The 16,345-nt window shown below is 34.7% G+C and overlaps 1 pseudogene; it reads right to left on the bottom strand.

Annotated features, from left to right (window-relative positions):
• The window catches only part of LOC124373264, a 28,842-nt pseudogene extending 13,654 nt beyond the window's left edge, over positions 1 to 15,188 (bottom strand).
• Positions 15,189 to 16,345: the final 1,157 nt, after the last annotated feature.

Below are 16,345 nucleotides of genomic sequence, written 5' to 3' on the forward strand. Positions count from 1 at the left end.
ATAAGTTCGATCTGTTTCCCGTCATGGTCCTCAAAAATAGTTTGTGCTTCAACCACATACAGCTTTTCCTTGGTCAACTGTGCTTCGAGCTCGGATATCTTTTCTTGGAGCCTTTCCATATGTGCGACATACTTTCCTTCGCAGTTTTCTAACTCCTCTACTTTGGCTTCTAGACTATTCAGTTTGTCTTGGAGTCTACGATTTTCATTTTTTAAGTAGTTGTTTTCCTGGAGTAAAGCGGATCCGATTTTGGCGGCTACTATCAAGCTTTCCTCGCTACTCTGTGTGTCACATTCTGTCAGACTTTTTTCGAGTTCTTGGAGTGAGTTGCTTAAGGGGTTAAGTTCAGAGTTGCTGTTTATATGGGGTTTAGTTTGAGGGAGGTCTTGTGAGACAGACTCCGCCATTACTAGGGCTTCATTAAATTTTTTGTTTTTAAAATTGTTGGTTTTTTGTTTCCCATGTATGTGCTTGTATTCTGTGTATAGGCATATGTCATTTTGTCTGATAATGGCGGTGGTGTCTTCCCCAAAAAATATAACTGTGTATTTCATAGTTTTGTTGTTTTCTGTAATTTCTTTTATTTGTGCTGGCCAGTAGGGGTAACCTTTAATTTTGGCAAAGACTAAAGTGCCAACTTGATATAGAGAATTATTGTGTGTTGCCATCTTGATTAGAGGTGGGGCAGATTGATTAAATTCCAATAAATAAAGGAATTAAGGTCCTTCAGTAATTGGTGTGCTACTAGCAGTGAGCACATGTGCTGTTGTTGCGTCCACAACTTCAAGGCACTGCTTGATTCCAGTTCAAATACAGTTTTTATGCCAGTATTGTTTGATTCCTATTTCAATTTGTAGAGTTTAAATACAGTTTATTAAGCCTTTTTTTTAGCCTTAATTTATATAGATTGAAATACAGTTTTTTAGGCCAGGTTTGTCTGCTTCCTATTGTTAATTTTTAAACTTGAAATCATTAGCAACTACTCAATTCATCACCATGATACCAAGTTAAACCCTATCAATAAACTACTAAACATGTCTGTCAAGTAATAATAATAATTATGCTATTAACTTTCACAAAACTGTAGGATTAAAAGAAAAATTAGATTAATGTCAAAATGGAAAAACTGTTTTTTATAACGAGGTTTGACAGATTCCTCGTGGTTAATGTTTTTAAATGTCAAAATGGAAAACTGTTTTTTTATAACGAGGTTTGACAGACTCCTCGTGGTTAATGTTTTTAAATGTCAAAATGGAAAACTGTTTTTTATAACGAGGTTTGACAGATTCCTCGTGGTTAATGTTTTTAAATGTCAAAATGGAAAACTGTTTTTTATAACGAGGTTTGACAGATTCCTCGTGGTTAATGTTTTTTCATGCGTCAGGTTGTAAGAGAATCAAGGTCAGGTGGGAAGCAGGTCTGTTGATTGTTGTCAGCTGTATAAGCTGCTGTCAGTAGGTCAGGTGTGGAATGTGACGCTGTCAGCACAGTCAGCACTGTTTCCAGTTGTCACCATATGGCTTGAGTTTATTCAGTGGTTTTAAGTAAAGTATTCTAGACTGTGTAAATACAATTTTTGACTTGTAGTGTTTATAAGCTTGTTATTATGGTTTCATTGGTGATAAAGTTCTTTTATTGAAAAAAAAAATGCTTGAGATTAGATTGCAGTTTAGTTCTTGTGTTACAGTTAGTTTCTTATAGTTATCTTGGATTCTTGAGTAGATTAATTTTCTTCAAGTTTTATGGTGAAAATGGACTTACAGTAGTTCCAGGTAAATATCTGCACACGTGAGTAAATATTTGTTGTTGAAATACACACTTAAGTACACTTTTAACTGGGAGCCACTTCACCTTGACTGTAGTCAGTCAGCCATGTTGTTTTTTTCTCTTTACCAATTTACTTTACCAATTTTTATGTATAATACATACATATTTATTTACCTACTTATATCACGTAATGACAAGTAGAAAGAGACAAAGTGGCCTCCATAAAATAATAAAGTACCGTTAATTATGATCAATCTGTGTACATATTTAACAACATTGAAAATGTGTAGCCTAGAGAATAACGTACTTATCTCTAATTGTTACCTGAGGATCAGGAGTATAAGGCACATTGTAGATCTTTGCTATCTCAATCAAATAGTTCTCTACCAGTATCTTGGGCGGAGCTTGAACACTCATTTTGTGTTTTAACTTTTCTGATATGGTTTCAACAGCATCCAGACGGCATGCCTGCAACATGATTACATTTCTGCTCAGGTCTATTATAATAGTCACACATTATTCATAGGAATATTTAGCATATACACATGAGTTAGTTCACATTTTATGACAATTAATTATGCAACTGTCACAATACGAACACAACCATAGATGTGATAATATTATTCAAGATTGTCCGTATCTTAATTGGACATGATTTTAATATTTAGTTATACATAGGCTCTTAACTTTAAAGTTGAAATCATAATTGACAAAATCAACTTGAAATTATTGTCCTGATTTACCAATACCAATGTTGTGTTTGGACATTGAATAAATATTTTCATAACATAATAAAATGTATTAGGTGACATTAAAAAAAAAATTATCTGTGTTGTGCCTTACAAACTTAGCCCCATCAACAAACCTCAATAAAATTAAAGATTTGTGAGATATATTGGTCGCCGGGAAGTTATTGATTATTTTGAGGTTCCAGTTGATTAAATACTTCCGGGAACTTTTTGCACTTTTGGATTGTAGGAGAATGACAATCCAAAAGTGAACTATTTTTCTTGCACCAGCAGTTCCACAGTATAACTGATGTCCATCTTTGCTTGAACTGATAATTTTCCAGACCCCTACCAACACCAGGTTGCAGTCAGATTTCAGCAACTCGCAGCACAGTTACTTAAGGAACAGCTCCATTGTAATGTTCCTTCATCTTGGTTATGACATCTGTCCAAGATTCAACTTCTATGTCTATAACCTGGGTGATGCTAGACAGTCAGCTTCTATTTTTTTTATTTTCTCTGGCATTAGTTTAGTTTTGTTAGTTAAAATGTATCTGTGCATGTTTAAGGTAACATTCATGCTTTTCTTTTTCTTCATCTTTTGTTGATAGGAGATTTATCCTTATTATTACTTGTTCATATTTAAGTCTTTGTTACTGCTTATTCATATATATAATATATGAATATATTATATATATATATATATATATATTCATATATATAATATATATATATATATATATATAATTATACATATACATATATAATATATATACATATATATATATACAGGGTGATTCATGAAGTTCTCCCCCCACTTCTACAGCACATTGTACTAGTAAAAATAATGAAAAAATGTTATATAAACATAGGTCCGAAAACGCTTCGTTAGCGAGTTACAGCTAGCGAAAGATTTCGCCTGAATTCCTGGGTAAAGAGTAAAATAAAGCCATACTGAACTTTTGGAAAGGTTAATTAAGTAAGAAATATCGTGGATTCTTATGTATTTTTACCTGATAAAGCTAATAAAATAGGTTTCAGAACTGTACCTGTAGTAGTTTTTGAGGGATTCAGGGTTAAATGCAAAAAATTGGGGCACGAAACAATGTTTTTTTTAAGTTTGATGTACAATAACTTTGTTAAATTGGTAATAAATACATAAAATCAACAAACATTAATTGTAGAGAATTTAATTCTGAGAAAATTGATATAATCAAAGTCTAAAATAAAACAGAAATAAGTACCAAAAAATCGATTTTATTCAGTATAATACATTACTAGCTGTAAAGAAATACCGTACGGTATGTAGTTAAAATAAAACAAAAACAAAAATGTTTGTTCCTTAATGATGAGATAAATTGAGAAAACAAGATTAACTGTTAAATAAATTTGTTTGTAAATAAAAATATCATGTTTTATTACGTTGTATTTTTTTTTTAATAAAAACTTACATCAAATGTTCGAAAATAAATGAAGCAAACATTTTCCCATTATTGTTTACTAATCATCGAAATGCAGTTTTTTGTTTTATTAATTTCTAATTTGGTAACGCACGAATAACAGCTGATCAACAATGGTATTCTGTACTGTTACGTTAGAATGTATGTACTGTCACCCTGTATATATATGAATTATATATATTATATTATATATATTATTATATATAAAATAATAATAATATATATAATATTATTATTATAAAATATTAATAATATTATATTAATATAAATTATATAATATTGATATAATTTATATGATGTGAAATATATCATATAAATTATATTATCACCATGAGTTTATTATATTTAATAATACAAGAGTTTAAAATAATAAAGAATTAATTAAGGTAGAGTATGGACACGTCCTTTACAACGCTTAATATAATCATCCATATTTATTTTTATCAACAGATAACAATGTATGCTAATTTAATACAAAAAACATAGTCATAAAATATGGAACCACAATAACTAAAAGAAAATGGGAAATAAGATGTTTTTAAGGTTCAAAGCCCTTTCTCGAATAGCAATGCGCAACTAATTTTAAAAAGTAGTTGAAAGGGTTTGTACCCACATAATTCTATTTCCTCTATTTTATATAGGTACTGTGTTTTTGGCATACAGCCCATTATTTTTGAAGCCAGGATAAACACAGTTTATTATCTTTTAAACTATTCAATAGTTTTCTGACATTCAACGTCATTGTTTTAAGACGAAAATCACTTTTAGAATACAAAAATATTACTTTTACAGACTGAATTTGTGGTTACAACTGATACATATGATATAATATAAAGCTACTTGTGATATTCAATTATTTAAACCATAGATTATATCGACAATTCTAATAAAAAAAATTAATTATTTGTCAATATTGATAAAAAAATGGGTCTGTCATAATGAACTCCACCTGTAAATTATGCACTAACAGTAAATCTAAAGTAAGGATTGTTATGTACATAGTATAAATAACTAGCATAGATGCCTACCTCTGTGTATTTTCTTGCCATATTTTATCGTAAGCTGATCACTGATGGTCTTCATCTCTGACACATCGCTGGCAAGATGTGGTGCCACCCACAAAAGGCTAGATATCGCTTCAGCTAGACTGGGCTCTATCCCTCTGTAACAGGTAATATGAACAGTGCAAAAATATAATACAAACTCTCTGTTTTTACACTACATAGGTATATATAAGGGGGCTCAAGTTCCCCCAAAATTTTGAGACATACATTAGAATTGAAACCAAGTAACTAGTTTGTATTAGTTAGAATACATTTATGAGGTCTTACAGCTCAACAATTTCCCAAGAGAAGATTCCCGAGGCCCTACATTTGAAGGTTATTTTATACTTCCTAAACCACTCAGTGTTTCAGACCATCCAAAATAATTTTCTATATACACACTAGACATTGTATTTCACTACAAAAAAGTGCTAAAAATTCTCTAAAGTAATGTAACCATTCATTTCAGCTACATGTCTGTCACTAAATCAAAAATTAAATACAGTAGGCTATGTGTCAGGCTATATAAAAAAATGTTCGTCCAAATATAAGTGGTTTGGGTACTGTAATACAGCATGTTGTCATCTTAAAAATTTTTATAATGAGACTTGATTCCTTGACTGTACTACAAACAAAAGAAAAATATATTTTAGATCAAAAAGAAAACAATGGATGAATAAGTTTTCTTCAGAAGTTCTACTATCACCTGTATCCAAAAATGAGGAAAGCACTTGAAGTCTCTTTTTTCCATAATAAAAGCAACCTATTGACTTACATAAACTGCTACCTATTCATGGTCAGACTCCCTATAATTTTTATGTATTAGACTGTTTGATTGTAGGCTACACTATCTCAAAGGACAGTTTCATTCATCAGCAGTACAGGGGACCGAGCATTAAGTTCACATCATTCCTGAAACAGTTGACAGTAACTCTTATGAAGACGACTTTTAAGACAAAATAAGACTATTCATAATTCAGTAACCCCCAATCTCTAGCATTAAATGATTCAATGCCTATTAAAAAAATGTTTTTCCCAACTTACTTTGTGAGGGGCATTAGAAAACTCCAACTTTTCTTTTAGGCATCAAAAATATTGTTTTGTATAATTATAACATATCACATTATCACCATTCCCAGGGATTCCTTTATGACCAGGAACCCAACAAACAGTCACATTGTTGATTTCTGGCAAGGGAACAAACGACTTGATAGCAACAATCCCAGACAAGTTTGGATTTGAACACACAAGGGTCCAACGCCATCAGTGCTGCCTGACTATCCGTGAAAATATTGATCATCTTACTCCTATAATCACAGTCGAAGATTCTTACGAGAACATTCCATAATGGCTGTAACCTCCACCTGAGAATCTGTAGGATAAGGACCAATAGGAACCACCAGCTCCCTGCATGGTCTCACCCCCTCAATTCCAGCACATGTGCCGCTTTTTTGTATTAGGGCCCTCTGTAAACCATTCAAGCTCCGCTGGTGTAAGAAGTTTCCTTCCCTCCGACCAATCGTCCCTAGGAGGTATCACAATCCTAAAGGGTTTGTCAAAGGAAAACTTTTGTGGCATCTGATCAGAGATCATGTGCAGGAGCATCCTCCTGAATCAGGATAACCTACATAGCAATGAAGCAAATCAACTTTGTCAAAAATGCGTCAGATGTTATCTTGGACCTCGTTTTTTTCAACGGATACTTCCATGACTGTGACAGAATCATTGGATCCTCTTACGGTGGTGGACCCTCATCACCCACCTTTGCACTTGGCTTGGTCACATCTTAGTTCTATGGTAAAAAGTGACCAACACAATGTGCCAAATTACAGAAAGTGTGACCTGGGTAAAGTGCGGGGACATTTGTACAACTCTGATATACTTCAGTTAAGGGAAACAAAGATCCAGGATGTAAATGGCTGTTTTGATCTATTTATCACGAATCTTGCTGGGGTAATAAACCGGCACACACCTTTAAAAAGTCGGGAACCCTACATTCCCCAGGTGGTTTTCAAATGATCTAAATAACCTGGTTATAACAGAAGAAAATTCTTCACAAAAAGTATAAAAACCACTTTCAAAAAGAATTAAGTATTATAATTTTGCTTCATAACGAAATCGGTGTAAGACTTTGTTCGTTAAATGTTATCAGCGCTACCTCAGACAAGTCAAGGAAGCTATTCCAAAGAACATGCGGGCTTTCTGGAGCTTTGCGAAATCAAGTAAATCTTCTACCAACACCACCAGATCTATACACTTGGATAGAGTTTGCTGAGGTCCCTTCTGAGAAATGTGCTCTTCTTGCAAGATTTTTTTCATCGGTCTATGCTCCACCATCCTTGACTGCACAGAGACATTTTTACTATACTATTAAATCTAGTGCTGTTTCAGGAAACACATATAAGAAGCTTTCGCTAGGGCTAACCAGGTTGACGCTATCTACATGGACTTTTCAAAGGCAATCGACAGGGTAGACCACACAGTTCTCCTAAACAAACAGCTACAGACTGAAGCTTTTTGTGCGCGCGGGCGGCCCGGCCACACCTCAAGATGTGAAAACCATATGTGACGAATTTAATGTTTATTTCGCCTCAGTGGGGTCGCGGTTGGCGGGCAAGCTCAACCCCAGTGGGCCTTCTGAAGTCGAGGACGCTGACCACGCTTTGAATGCCGTGTTTGAACTGAGGCCTGTCACTCAGCAAGAACTTTTCAGGGTCGTAAATTCTTTAAGAGCGCGGTCGGCTCCTGGTTGGGATGCAATTCCAACAAATTTAATTAAAAACAATCTTTGCAAATTGGCACAGCCTCTTCTCCACGTAATAAATTTAAGTATACGATCCGGAAAATTTCCTAACGCTTTTAAGATCGCTAAAGTCATTCCTATATATAAGTCTGGCCAGAAAATCACAACACAGTAATTATAGACCAATTTCACTCTTGACATCAATTGATAAGATTCTCGAGAAATGTGTAAAAAATCAGTTAGCGAGTTACCTAAATCAATTTCACATTGTAGCTAAAGAACAGTATGGTTTTAGAGAAGAAAAAAATACATCCGATGCTTTAATTGACGTTACTAAATTAATTTCACATAAAATTGGAGAAAAAAAACATGTTATAGTTACATTCCTAGACTTAGCTAAGGCTTTTGATTCCGTTGATAGAACAAATCTCATTAGAAAACTGGAAATTATTGGAGTTAAAAACAACGCTCTTAATTGGTTTAACAGTTACTTTAACAATAGAACCCAAATGGTTTCTATCAGCAACATTAATAGCGACACCATACCTGTAAGCTATGGTGTAGTTCAAGGAAGTACCCTAGGACCACTTCTGTTTAGTGTTTACATAAACAACATTGTCAAAATTGATTTAAAAGGGAAATTATTTCTATTTGCGGATGATACGGCCTTAGTTTCAACTGGTGACACTTGGGAGGAGGCATATGACCACGCGTCCTTGGATCTCATGAGAATTAAGAATTGGTTTGACCACAATGTGCTGAGCGTAAACGTTGACAAAACAAAACACCTACCGATTTTCATGAAGAACGATCCAGGACCGAGGCAACTGAGGATGCACTCCTGCGGTGACCACCGTGCGATAGCTTGCGGCTGCCGCACTATTGAGCGTGTGGAACAATACAAGTACTTGGGAGTAATTTATCGATCGGAAGCTAAGTTGGGTTCCACACGTCCAGTATGTAAAAAAGAGGCTTCGGACCATGATTTATGCATTCATGCAGCTGGCGCGGGTTCTGTCCGCTGGTCAGTGTAGGGAGGTTTACTTCGCCTATGTACAGTCGACGCTGCAGTACGGCATTCTGGCGTGGGGGGCGGCCTCTTCGTCTACTCTCGAGCCGCTGGCGGTTGCTCAGAGATCCATAATGAAAGTTATCCTTATGAAAAACAGAAGATATCCTACTGAATTATTATTTGAGCGGTTTCCTGTTTTTAAATATAAGACAGCTCTTTATTAAGTCCCTATTAATATATATTCGTAATAATAAAAATACAATGTTCCAAGAAAGTTCCCATACATACTTAACAAGAAATAGAGTAAATTTTGGATTTGATATTCCCAGACCGGCACACACTTTGGAAATTAATAATTCGTTTTATTTAGCTCACCAACTTTATAGAAATCTCCCAACTGATGTACTGCAGGCCGAGGGTGGTGGTGCTGCTGCATACAAGCGGAGGGTGGGGCGAGTGGTTGCTCGGCCTGGGCTGGGCAGCAGCGGAGGCGCTCATTCAGTCGCCATACACATAATGGTAAATTGCACACACGTTCGTTCACTCCATCACAAGCACACACACACACACACACACACACACACACACACACACACACACACAACCAAAAAGTACGGTAACGCGCGTCCTTGCACCTGTTCTGTGTCATAATATACGATTGGCTTGACTAGCTCCGATTATTCTGACAGTAACGTATATAACTTTCTCTTAGTTCTTGGATTAAACTCTCTCCTTAGCTTTATTAATTAATAGAATATCGTAGATTGTCGTGTTTACTTTTTTTTACTTATATATTATGTAGGATGTATACAATGTTTTAGTTTAAAATTATACCACATTTAGAAGTTCATTTATTTAATGTTAATGTAAGCTAGCAAAGTTCAATTAAATAAGTTTATTAGTGCTGCTGGACTGACTTAAGAACTCTAATACTGCACACAGACGTGGAGTCTCTGCAGGTATTATTCCAATTTTTGTTTTACTATTTTATAAGTCAATTTGTATTCATGAATTGTTTGGAAATAAATAAATGAAATGAAAATGAAAGACTGGAAGGGAATCTTTTGGAATGGTATTCCTCGTACCTAAACTACAGGAAGCTCTTTGTTGGCTACGATTCGGCTCTTTCGGACGAATTCATTCCTTTTTCTGGAGTACCTCAGGGCTCCCATTTGGGGCCTTAAATCCATTTAACGTCTACTCATCCAATTTTGGTTGAGTACTTGTCCCTCCAAGGTCCTACTTTTTGCAGACGACGAAGATATTTCTAGAGATCAAAAATGAGTAGGACTGTGTTGCTCTTCAGGAGGACATTAATAAGTTAGTTGCATGGTGCCAGGATAACTCTATGACGGTAAATGCCAGTAAGAGCTTCGTTTTATCTTACAACAGAAGGAGGTCAACTCAGGAGTTCCAATACAGTCTACTGGGAAACAGGATCGAAAGAGTGGTTGCCATTCAGGATCTGGGGGTGCTTTTATCAACGGACCTATCGCAAGAAGCTCAAATCAACTCTGTTTTGAACCATGCTAATCGTCTTCTGGGTTTTGTGAACAGATGCACAAAAGGCATAACCATTTTTATATATTGCTCCCTCGTCGTGTTGAAGTTTGCGACGGTTGTGTGGTCACCCTTTCAATTGGCTACATCAGGGCTCTTCAACAAATTCAAGACAAGTTTGTGAGAATTGTGGGAGTGAGGCACAACCTGCATTAAAGAGATGTGCCGGCCAAAGAAATAGCATCGGACATTGGCTTGGTATCACTTGAAGGTAGAAGAAAGATCCAGGATGCCATGATCCTATACAATCTTTTAAATGCTCTCATCGACTGTCCCCCAACTGCTCGAAAGAATTAACCTAAGAGTGCCTTCAAAAACTAGGTCTCAGGAGATTTTTGTGAGGCTGCAGCTGCATACGCTCTTCAGACAAAACAGCGCAATTCCTAGGATACAGAGAATCCTAATATATCCAGACGTAGACTCCTTCAGGTTGGCTGCTGTGGAGTCGATCTTGGTGCGATATAAAAGCGAATAGTGATACCAATTGCTCAAACTGCAGTTTTTACTTGAAGTATATTATTGTTATTGGAGTATATAGTCTATTCTTGTTATTTTCTTTTTGTATAATTTATTAAGTTGTTACAGTATTTTTCAGAGTTTACTTTAGTGTTTATTGTTGTTATTTTTCTAAATTCTGCTTCAAAACTGTGATACTTACATAATATCTTTTTTGTTCGTTTTACCTTTTTTGGGCCTGTACATTACACATAAACATATTATAGTTACACTTTTCATTATATAATTTGGACAAAATTATATAGTATCTGTTATTATAGTTTGTAAGACAGTGAATGTTGTGTGAAGAATGCATGAACTTTAAACCTAGCAATCTTGTAAGTTTTTTTTTCTCACATTGTAAAATGGTATATACCGTTGGAAATTAAATAAATAAAATCATGATTATCGAATCATTGATATTCATGACTATCGAATCTTTAATATTCATGAATATCTAAAAATACAGTTCATCTATGTGAGTATTTATACAAAAGAGATGTACGATTTTCTAGATGCTTTCAACAACTTCTTAAAAGTGGTTACCTCAAAGAAAACACTAATAGTGTTGCATCAAATATTTCGTATTTTCTGTTATACACGTTTATTATGTTGTTATCATTTATTATTATTTATGAGTTTTTCTTATTTCTAATAATAATTGTGTGATTGTTTTAACTTCAGAAAGTGCAACATTGCTAATATTTCTTTGGCCATTGCTAATATCGATGTGCGTTTGGCGGAGGGCCCTGACAGCCTTCAGTCGTTTTTGCGAGGAACTTAGAGAAATTATTTTGGACAACACCTGCATGAAAAAGGTTGGATTGTCCAAGTTTCCCATTTGGTTTTCTAAAGAACTGATAAATTTAATCATCTTAAAAAAGAAACTGCACAGGATCTACAAGACTTCATTGTCATTTGAGGACTACTGGAGGTTCTCTCATACCAGGGCCCCATTTGCAAGTTGCTGGCCAAGGATTGTTTTTAACAGATACGTTGGGCATATTGAGTATTCTATACCCTCCAATATAAAATCTTTTTGGAGTTATGTGAAGCAAATGCAGAAATCGCAGTCTATCCCAACTCGTCTGACTTTTTAATCACACAGTTACTAATGACCCTCATGTCATGTGCAATCTTTTTGCTGGCTTCTTCGCCTCAACTTTTCAATCCCAGGGATGACACAACTTTAGACTTTCATTTTGCTAGCAACTTCAATGTAAATCGCTTCCATGTAAGTGAGGAAAGAGTACGGAAGGAGCTGGAGTCACTTGATGTCAACAAAGGTAATGGTCCTGATCTCATCCCACCTATAGTTCTCAAGAAATGTAGCGTTCAGCTTTCAAAGCCTCTCACCAATTTACTTAACAGACTATTTATGGACGGCATCTTTCCCACAGCACTCAAGTCCAGTTATATTGTGCCGATTCCTAAAACACCAAATGCTACTGATGTCACCAGCTTCAGGCCAGTCGTCGTCCAGCCTGCTTTGGCTAAGGTTGTGGAAGGTTTAGTGCTGGAATTGATATCTAATGACATAAAGAGTATCATTGTCCCCCAACAACATGGGTTTTGCAAGGGTCGTTCCACTCAGACCAACCTTGTCATCTACACAGACTATATTACTTTCTGCGTTTAATCGAAGACATCAAGTGGACAGCATTTATTTAGACCTTTTCCAAGGCATTTGACAAGATTAGTCACTCACTTCTGATTTCCAAGCTCGAAGGATATGGTTTCTGCGGACTCTCTCTAGAATGGTTCAAGAGCTATTTAAGTGGACGCTCGCTGAGGGTCAAACTTGGAAACCATTTGTCTGAAGAATTTTTTCCTCCCACCTCAGGGGTCCAAGCTTGGCCCTATTCTTTTCAACTTGTTTGTAAACGACATCATCAGCCACCTATCATCGGAATATCTCCTCTTCGCAGATGACCTCAAGATATTCAAAGAAATTTACTCTCGTGATGACTGTCTCAATCTTCAACGTGATCTGAACCTAATTGCTGAGTGGTGCGATGATAATAAGATGGTCATTAACTCAACCAAATGTCCTTACAATCACCTTCTGTCGTCTGAAGAATCCTGTTGCTTTTCAATTACACTGTTATCCGGCGACATCAAGCGAGTGACCTCGATAAACGACCTTGGAGTAAGTTTGACTACAAATTTGTCACCCCGATGCACACATTGATGCGGTATCCTTGAAGGCAAACAAAATGCTAGGATTCATTTTTCGAATGTCTAGAGGGACGTTCGGTTGACGAGACAATACTGCTCTTGTATAAGGCTTTAGTTCGGCCTAATCTGGAAATATTGTACTCTTGTTTGGTCCCCCTCATTACGCATCTCATATTCACAAACTACAGAGTATGCAAAACAAATTTTGCAGACTTCAAGGAGTCCCGGAGAGGTGCAGCCTATCGGGAGGTCTCTGTCCCCGCACTTGAGCAGGAATTTCTTCTGCCTACGCTGGAGTGGCAGAAGGAGAATGTTTGATATTATTTTCCTGCACAAGCTTATCAACGGGGCGATCGATTCACCAGAGGCTTCTGAGTAGGATATCCCTCTTGGGTGCCTGCTGGAACCAGAATCCAGGAATATGTTTTTCAACCTGCCACCCACTCCAAACAATTACAGCTATCACGGTCCTATTGCTCGAACTTCATAGGCGTGGAAACAGCATTCCTTCCGATGGTGATATGTTTTATGACAGCATCGCACACCTTAAAAAAGAGACTGCAACAGTAATGGGTGATAGAGCTTTTTTCCCCTTAATATCAGTTGGAGATGATGTTTGTGATTTTTCACTATTGTAACATTATTTCACAAATCTTAATACTTATTTATTATTCCACTGCATAATCACTACTTTCTGTAATTTAATTAGTTGTTATTTATTTTGTTGATGTTATATTTAAGTTGCATGAAAAAATGTTGTGAAATTATTGTATATTGGCGGATGCCGTTTTGAAATAATAATAATAATAATAATAATAATAATAATAATAATAACTCCTTTGTTATTTAAGAGATTGTCACTATGAGTATTATATTAACTATCTTACTTTCAAATATAAATGTTATTATGAGTATCATGAATATGTTGATTAACTATAGAGATTCATAGACTCATATTCAATATATGAATATTAAATATTGATGGTTATACTAATCGATATAAAGACCAAGTCAGCTTATCGTACTATATCCCCTACCCATTATGTATGGTAAATGAAATAAAAACAGCAGGTAGGGTATGATAAGCGCACCCGGTTTTTTATATCGAAGAATGTAATCATCGATACCTAATATTCGCATCTCAAATCCTAGACTATCAATCGATATAAAAGTACCTATAGTTCTCAATAACAATCATGTTTTAAATTTAAATATGAATTTAATATATACAATGATCAAACAAATTATTATAATCAAAATTATGAAAACTGAAGACGACAATATTTGCTCCTCTCACAGTTTACAGTTTGTTGTTTTCCCACAAATTTCACATCATGGGTTATTCGGTACTAGTCCAATATGTTGAAGAAGCCACTAAAAACACGTCTTGTCCATCTTTCAAAGCAATGTCGTGTAGTTTTCTAAAATTGACTGCCATTTTTAATAATAAATGTTACTTATGTCAAATTGAAATTACTGGTAGTCCTATGTGTATATATTTGAAAGTGTTTACAGCTGTTGATATAGATTTTTTAAGTTAATTGTTTCAAAATAATTAATCAGTAATTGATTGATTATATCAATGGTTGTGATTAAGTAATATTGTTTGCCAATTTCGATATAAAAAAACCGGGTCCGCTTTATCGTACCCTACCCAAAACAGCTGGCAATGATTAACTATGATTTATAGGTCAATTTGTTGTATTCAACAGTTTTGATTATTTTCTAATTGATAATCATGATTCCAATGTGGTGGTGGTCGCTCAAAAACTTAATTTTTACTGCAGCTAGTTTTGAAATTAAATTAATGAGAGATTTTTAGTTTAAATTAGTAATTTTTATACTAATACTTTACTTGTTTTGGGTGATAAGTCCAAAGCGGGAAAGGAAGAATGTCACAATACATTTCTCTAGGAGTTCAAGAGCTTCTACCATGTAGTCTTCTCTTATAATATACTCAACCCTAATCTTTGCCCTTTCAGTTTTCCCAGCAGCAATGTAATCTGCTATTTCTTTTCTTGCCTTTTGAGCTAATTCCGTCTTCTTTTTACCTAACAACTTTAACCTTTCTATAGCCAACCTCAAATTAGTTTTTAATTTAGCATAATTCGTATCAATTTGAAACATTGTATGAATAAATTTAAACTCTTTGAAATGAAAATTCAATAAAAAATGTTATTATTTAATTATAAGGTCCAATTATGTTAAACTTCAAAAGACTAATAACAGCACTATGCAATTTGTCAACTAAAATTCAGACATCACATTAGTCATTTCATTTCAACGTTAGGCCTTGACACTCTTGACAGAAAATATTTTATTTCTTTCTCATAGATAACCAATAAAATAACAACCGCACCTGACAGATGACGTTAGTCAACTGGATGACTCATTCCATTCTCAAAGACTACAGAATAACACCAGGAAGGGATTAATATAAGAAAGCCTCCACGCTGCCAAAATTTTAAGTTTAAAGAAATTTGTAACAAACTTTAAATAGTATTTGCAGTTTTCGTTAACCATTTATAAATAAAAATGTTTATTATAAGCTAACATATAAATAAATATATTTTTCAATTAATTAAAAGAGACAGGAGCTGGTCTACTCAGCGATCAACAACTGGGCAGTTAAAATGTAATTTCAATTAATCATTGCTAAATTAGACGTCAGCGTGATCTTGGATGGTAATTTTATATTTAATATCATCTGCGTGAATGCAATTCTTCGGAATGTGCTCTTACAGTATGCAAATTGCTTAAATTTAAATTAAAATAAAATATAATAGAACGTGGGATTTCAATGTAAAGATGATTGTATTTTAAGATCAAATGCTCGCACTGCGCTCAACACGTGAATCGGCCGAGTGTAGGTGCGGGCCCACACACACACACACACACACACACACACATATATATATATTAATACACACACACGTGAGTGTGTATTAATATATAAGTGTGTGTGTGTGTGTGTGTGTGTGTGTGTGTGTGTGTGTATGCTTGTTATTTTCAAATAAACAAAAACATTTATATTTTTACATAATTATAATTTAGTTATTCTTAATTCACTATATATAGAACTAAGGTGTATACATGTTAATAATACATAAAACTACATCCCACCTAATGTGTTTTGTAGTAGGTTTTAGCACAAACTGTATACGAATGTCCTTCAAATTTTTAGGAAACCCACCCATAGCCACCACAATAAATTGACTGACTATATCAACATACATATATCTATATAAACATTAAAAAAATTTTAAAGAAACAATTAAAAAAGTAACTTATAGTTGTGCCTCAAAATGCACAAATAGCTACAAACAAAACAACATACAATGTAACACCATGATTACCTT

This window comes from Homalodisca vitripennis, unplaced genomic scaffold (assembly GCF_021130785.1).
Source record: "Homalodisca vitripennis isolate AUS2020 unplaced genomic scaffold, UT_GWSS_2.1 ScUCBcl_5201;HRSCAF=11819, whole genome shotgun sequence".
Classification (NCBI taxonomy): domain Eukaryota; kingdom Metazoa; phylum Arthropoda; class Insecta; order Hemiptera; family Cicadellidae; genus Homalodisca; species Homalodisca vitripennis.